Source organism: Melanerpes formicivorus, unplaced genomic scaffold (assembly GCF_026170545.1).
Source record: "Melanerpes formicivorus ecotype bairdi unplaced genomic scaffold, bMelFor1.0.p_v2 SCAF_1199, whole genome shotgun sequence".
Taxonomy (NCBI): domain Eukaryota; kingdom Metazoa; phylum Chordata; class Aves; order Piciformes; family Picidae; genus Melanerpes; species Melanerpes formicivorus.
The window spans coordinates 32501-39464 of NW_027143551.1; positions in this window are offsets into that span (position 1 = coordinate 32501).

A 6964-nucleotide genomic window follows, 5' to 3' on the forward strand; every position below is an offset into this window, starting at 1 on the left:
CGTTGCCTCTTGCCGCTACCCCCGCCCCCCCCCCCCGCTGCCGGTTTGCGCGGAGCCCCCCCTCCCGCCGTTGCCTCTTGCCGCTACCCCCGCCCCCCCCCGCTGCCGGTTTGCGCGGAGCTCCCCCTTCCCGCCGTTGCCTCTTGCCGCTACCCCCCGCCCCCCCCCGCTGCCGGGTTTGCGCGGAGCCCCCCCTTCCCGCCGTTGCCTCTTGCCGCTACCCCCGCCCCCCCCCCCGCTGCCGGTTTTGCGCGGAGCCCCCCCTTCCCGCCGTTGCCTCTTGCCGCTACCCCCGCCCCCCCCCCGCTGCCGGTTTGCGCGGAGGCCCCCCTTCCCGCCGTTGCCTCTTGCCGTTACCCCCCGCCCCCCCCCCCCGCTGCCGGTTTGCGCGGAGCGCCCCCGCCTGCCGTTGCCTCTCGCCGCGGCCACCACCGCCCCCTCCACACCCCCGGGCCCCCGTTACCGGTTTGCGCGGAGCCCCCCCTCCCGACGTTGCCTCTTGCCGCTGCTGCCACCCCCAGCTCCCCACACCCCCCGGCTCCCGTTAGCGGTTTGCGCGGAGCCCCCCCTTCCCGCCGTTGCCTCTTGCCGCTACCCCCGCCCCCCCCCCCCCGCTGCCGGTTTGCGCGGAGCACCCCCGCCTGCCGTTGCCTCTTGCCGCGGCCGCCACCGCCCCCCCCCACACCCCCCGGCCCCCGTTACCGGTTTGCGCGGAGCCCCCCCTCCCGACGTTGCCTCTTGCCGCTGCTGCCACCCCCAGCTCCCCACACCCCCCGGCTCCCGTTAGCGGTTTGCGCGGAGCCCCCCCTTCCCCCCTTCGCGGGCTGCCGCTTCCCTCCCGGGCTGCCCGGCTGCTCTCTAACCCCTGCGACCGAGGCGGCGCTGTTAGGGCGGCCGTGCCGGTGCCCCTTGCCGCAGCTAGCCTCTCGCCGCTGCCCCTCCCGTCCGTCGTCCCCCGTCCCCAAAAACTTGCTGCTCTCCACGCTGGAGCCTGCACGGGGGAGGTTGCGCTCCGCTCCTCCGGCCCTAAAGCCGCCCTCGCCCGCCCCCCGGCTTGCCGCTTGGCTGGGCTGCCCGCCCGCCCGCTAATCCCCCCAACGCCCCCACCCCAAAAACACCCCAGCCCTACCGCATGCCGCTCCCCCTCTCCCCGCTCTCGCTGACCGCTGCCACCCCCCCCCCACCCCTCCCCCCCGAAACAAACCCCCCAGCCCTACCGCATGCCGCTCCCCCTCTCTCCCTAGCCTGCCCCCCCCGCCGTCGCTTGCTGCTGCTGCTGCCGCCGCCGCCGCCGCCGCCGCCGCCGGCGGGACCCGCCTCGGTCTGGTGGCGCGCGCTCGGAGATCCCCGGCTACCCGTCCGTCCGTCCCTCCCTCCCGCCCCGCCCCGGGGGAGGGCCCGGGGCAGCGCGGGCAGGCGGGGAGCAAAAAAAGGCGCGGGCGCCAAAAAACGTCGGGGTCCCGGGGTGGCGGAGGGGGGCGGCGGCGGGGGGCGGCGGCGGGTACACGGCGCCGGGTCCAGGGCGCCGGGTCCAGCCCGTCCCGGGGCGGGGACAGGTGGTGTCGTCCGTCCCCGCCCCCGTAACCTGCTCTGAAGCATCCGCTTCCCGCCGCGGTTCGCCCTCCACCCCCCCGCCGCACACGCAGCTGCCGCTTCCCGCCGCCTCTGCCCCCCGCCCCGGGATCAACCACCCGCCGGGTCCAGCCGGTCCCGGTCCCGGGAACCTGCTCCCGGGGCCAGCCGGAGCCACGCCCCCTCCTCTGACGCTTCCAGCTGCCGCCTCCCCTCCCACCCCCCAAACTCACACTGGCCCTCGCCGGCCCGCCCACTCCGCCTACCTGCTTGCCCGCCGCCGCTGGGTGGCGTGCCGGACACTCTCGCACACAGGTACACAGACAGGGACACAGGGACACAGGCACTCAGGCACACAGGGACACAGGGACACAGGGACACAAGGACACAGGGACACAGGCACTCAGGCACTCAGGCACTCAGGGACACAGGGACACAGGGACACAGGGACACAGGCACTCAGGCACACAGGGACACAGGTGGCGGGCCGGAGGCCGCTCTCCACTGTGTGGCAGGGGTCCAAGAGCCACCCCAGCCCAACCCAGAGGGTCTTTTGCACCTCTCTAGAGGCCACCCAGAGACCCCACGCCGCAGCAGAAGCCTCCCCCGCACGCTCTGCAGGCTTCCGACCCACCCCAGGCCGCAGCAGAAGCCTCTCCCGCACGCTCTGCAGGCTTCCGACCCACCCCAGGCCGCACCGGAAGCCTCTCCCGCACGCTCTGCAGGCTTCTCAGCCACCCCAGGCCGCAGCAGAAGCCTCTCCCGCACGCCCTGCAGGCTTCTCAGCCACCCCAGGCCGCACCAGAAGCCTCCCCCGCACGCTCTGCAGGCTTCTCAGCCACCCCAGGCCGCAGCAGAAGCCTCTCCCGCACGCTCTGCAGGCTTCTCAGCCACCCCAGGCCGCAGCAGAAGCCTTCTCCCGCACGCTCTGCAGGCTTCTCAGCCACCCCAGGCCGCAGCAGAAGCCTCTCCCGCACGCTCTGCAGGCTTCTCAGCCACCCCAGGCCGCAGCAGAAGCCTCTCCCGCACGCTCTGCAGGCTTCTCAGCCACCCAAGGCCGCACCAGAAGCCTCTCCCGCACGCTCTGCAGGCTTCTCAGCCACCCCAGGCCGCAGCAGAAGCCTCTCCCGCACGCTCTGCAGGCTTCTCAGCCACCCCAGGCCGCAGCAGAAGCCTCTCCCGCACGCTCTGCAGGCTTCTCAGCCACCCCAGGCCCCAACAGAAGCCTCTCCCGCACGCTCTGCAGGCTTCCGACCCACCCCAGGCCGCAGCAGAAGCCTCTCCCGCACGCTCTGCAGGCTTCCGTCCCACCCCAGGCCGCACCAGAAGCCTCCCCCGCACGCTCTGCAGGCTTCTCAGCCACCCCAGGCCGCACCAGAAGCCTCCCCCGCACGCTCTGCAGGCTTCTCAGCCACCCCAGGCCGCAGCAGAAGCCTCCCCCCGCACGCTCTGCAGGCTTCTCAGCCACCCCAGGCCCCAACAGAAGCCTCTCCCGCACGCTCTGCAGGCTTCTCAGCCACCCCAGGCCGCAGCAGAAGCCTCTCCCGCACGCTCTGCAGGCTTCCGACCCACCCCAGGCCCCAACAGAAGCCTCTCCCGCACGCTCTGCAGGCTTCCGACCCACCCCAGGCCGCAGCAGAAGCCTCTCCCGCACGCTCTGCAGGCTTCTCAGCCACCCCAGGCCGCACCAGAAGCCTCTCCCGCACGCTCTGCAGGCTTCTCAGCCACCCCAGGCCGCACCAGAAGCCTCTCCCGCACGCTCTGCAGGCTTCTCAGCCACCCCAGGCCGCACCAGAAGCCTCTCCCGCACGCTCTGCAGGCTTCTCAGCCACCCCAGGCCGCACCAGAAGCCTCCCCCGCACGCTCTGCAGGCTTCTCAGCCACCCCAGGCCGCACCAGAAGCCTCTCCCGCACGCTCTGCAGGCTTCTCAGCCACCCCAGGCCGCAGCAGAAGCCTCTCCCGCACGCTCTGCAGGCTTCTCAGCCACCCCAGGCCGCAGCAGAAGCCTCTCCCGCACGCTCTGCAGGCTTCTCAGCCACCCCAGGCCGCAGCAGAAGCCTCTCCCGCACGCTCTGCAGGCTTCTCAGCCACCCCAGGCCGCAGCAGAAGCCTCTCCCGCACGCTCTGCAGGCTTCTCAGCCACCCCAGGCCGCACCGGAAGCCTCTCCCGCACGCACTGCAGGCTTCCGACCCACCCCAGGCCGCAGCAGAAGCCTCTCCCGCACGCTCTGCAGGCTTCTCAGCCACCCCAGGCCGCACCAGAAGCCTCTCCCGCACGCTCTGCAGGCTTCTCAGCCACCCCAGGCCGCACCAGAAGCCTCTCCCGCACGCTCTGCAGGCTTCTCAGCCACCCCAGGCCGCACCAGAAGCCTCTCCCGCACGCTCTGCAGGCTTCTCAGCCACCCCAGGCCGCACCAGAAGCCTCTCCCGCACGCTCTGCAGGCTTCTCAGCCACCCCAGGCCGCAGCAGAAGCCTCTCCCGCACGCTCTGCAGGCTTCTCAGCCACCCCAGGCCGCAGCAGAAGCCTCTCCCGCACGCTCTGCAGGCTTCTCAGCCACCCCAGGCCGCAGCAGAAGCCTCTCCCGCACGCTCTGCAGGCTTCTCAGCCACCCCAGGCCGCACCAGAAGCCTCCCCCGCACGCTCTGTAGGCTTCTCAGCCACCCCAGGCCCCAACAGAAGCCTCCCCCGCACGCTCTGCAGGCTTCTCAGCCACCCCAGGCCGCAGCAGAGGATCTTTTGCACCTCTCTGGACGCCACCCAGAGACTCCAGGCCGCACCAGAGGCCCCCCCCCCAACCATTTACAGGCTGCAGTGCCAGCCTAGGCCCTGCTGGCAGCCTCCCTTGTCTGCTTTGGAAGGCCTCCCATCCACTCCAGACCTGCCTGGAGGCCTCCCTCGACTGCTCCCGGGGCCCTCGAAGCCACCCTAGGCCTTTCTGGAGGACCTGCTCGACCGCTCGGGCGGCTTCTGACGCACCCTCGGCCATCCGGCGCCCAGCAGCTCCCAGGGCCAGGCACCGGCCTCCCCCTCCGGCCGCCCCTGGGGCCGGGGGTGGCTCGGACTCGGCGCCCCCAACGTGTCGTCCCGTCCCCCCCCCCCCCCCCCCCCGCACCGCCGAACATTCGCTGCAGCCGAGGGCTTGCCGCTCGACGCCTACCCCACCCGCCCAGCCCCCCGCTGCCGCCCGGCGCTGCCACCGGCCGCTGCGCCCCGCCTCTCATCGCTCCCCCCACCCGGCAACCGGCCGCCGGGCACGGCAAGTCCCAGGGCAGGGAACAGGTGCTGCCGGGACCCCCGTGCTGGCTGCCGGCTTCCCGGGGCTGCCCCGGGCACGGACAGGTCGCACCCCCGCCCCGGCGAATGTTCACCGAACCGGCTGCCGGCTGCCTTCGAGCACCCCCCCGCCCCCCGCCACTATCGTCCCCCCCCGCCCCCCCTCCGCCTCCGCTGCCGCTTCTCCCCGCACCGCCTCCACTGCCTCCCCCCGCTGCCGGCGAACGAGTCGGCGGATCCATACCGTCCCGAGAGCCCGAGGCGGCGGCACCCAGTGCGGGTCCGGCCGAGGCCGGGACCCCGTGCCTGTCGCAGGCTTCCCGGGACGGCCCCGGAACGGCCGCGGTCGCCGGCCGGGTGACGTTCACCGAAGCGGCTGCCGGCTGTCTTCGAGCCCCCCCCCCCCTCCGCCTCCGCTGCCGCTTCTGCCCGCACCTCCTTCACTGCCTCCCCCCGCCGCCCGCGAACGAGTCGGCGGATCCGTAGGGTGCCGGGAGCCCGAACGGCGAGCGGCTCCGGCTGCTGCCGGGACCGCGGGGCTTCGAGCCGGTCCGGCCGCGGCCGGGACCCCGTGCCGGAAGCCGGCATCCCGGGACGGCCCCGGGACGGCCCCGGTCGCCGGCCGGGTGACGTTCACCGAAGCGGCTGCCGCCAGTCTTTGGGCCTCCCCCCGTGCCGGGGCCGCGGGGATTCGAGCCGGTCCGGCCGCGGCCGGGATCCGGGGCCGGACGATGGCTTCCCGGGCCGGTCCCGGTCGCCTCCCGGGTGACGTTCACCGAAGCGGCTGACGGCTGTCTCCGAGCACCCCCCCCCCCCCCTCCGCCCCCGCTGCCGCTTCTGCCCGCACCTCCTTCACTGCCTCCCCCCGCCGCCCGCGAACGAGTCGCCGGATCCGTAGGGTGCCGGGAGCCCGAACGGCGAGCGGCTCCGGCTGCTGCCGGGACCGCGGGGATTCGAGCCGCTCCGGCCGCGGCCGGGACCCCGTGCCGGAAGCCGGCATCCCGGGACGGCCCCGAGACGGCCCCGATCGCCTCGTGGGTGACGTTCACCGAAGCGGCTGCCGGCTGTCTTCGAGCCCCCCCCGCCTCCGCCTCCGCTGCCGCTTCTGCCCGCACCCCCTCCACTGCCTCCCCCCCGCCGCCGGCGAACGAGTCGCCGGATCCGTAGGGTGCCGGGAGCCCGAACGGCGAGCGGCTCCGGCTGCTGCCGGGACCGCGGGGATTCGAGCCGCTCCGGCCGCGGCCGGGACCCCGTGCCGGAAGCCGGCATCCCGGGACGGCCCCGGGACGGCCCCGGTCGCCGGCCGGGTGACGTTCACCGAAGCGGCTGGCGGCTGTCTTCGAGCCCCCCCCCCCTCCGCCTCCGCTGCCGCTTCTGCCCGCACCCCCTCCACTGCCTCCCCCCGCCGCCGGCGAACGAGTCGCCGGATCCGTAGGGTGCCGGGAGCCCGAACGGCGAGCGGCTCCGGCTGCTGCCGGGACCGCGGGGATTCGAGCCGCTCCGGCCGCGGCCGGGACCCCGTGCCGGAAGCCGGCATCCCGGGACGGCCCCCGGGACGGCCCCGGTCGCCGGCCGGGTGACGTTCAGCGAAGCGGCTGCCGCCAGTCTTTGGGCCTCCCCCGTGCCGGGGCCGCGGGGCTTCGAGTCGGTCCGGCCGCGGCTGGGACCCCGTGCCTGTCGCAGGCTTCCCGGGACGGCCCCGGAACGGCCGCGGTCGCCGGCCGGGTGACGTTCACCGAGGCGACTGCCGGCTGTCTTCGAGCCCCCCCCCCCCCCTGCCGGAGCCGCGGGGATACGAGCCGGTCCGGCCGCGGCCGGGACCCCCGTGCCGGAAGCCGGCATCCCGGGACGGCCCCGAGACGGCCCCGATCGCCTCCTGGGTGACGTTCACCGAAGCGGCTGCCGGCTGTCTTCGAGCCCCCCCCCCCTCCGCCTCCGCTGCCGCTTCTCCCCGCACCCCCTCCACTGCCTCCCCCCGCCGCCCGCGAACGAGTCGCCGGATCTGTAGGGGGCCGGGAGCCCGAGGCGGCGAGCGGCTCCGGCTGCTGCCGGGACCGCGAGGCTTCGAGCCGGTCCGGCCGCGGCCGGGATCTCGTGCCGAACGTCGTCTTCCCGG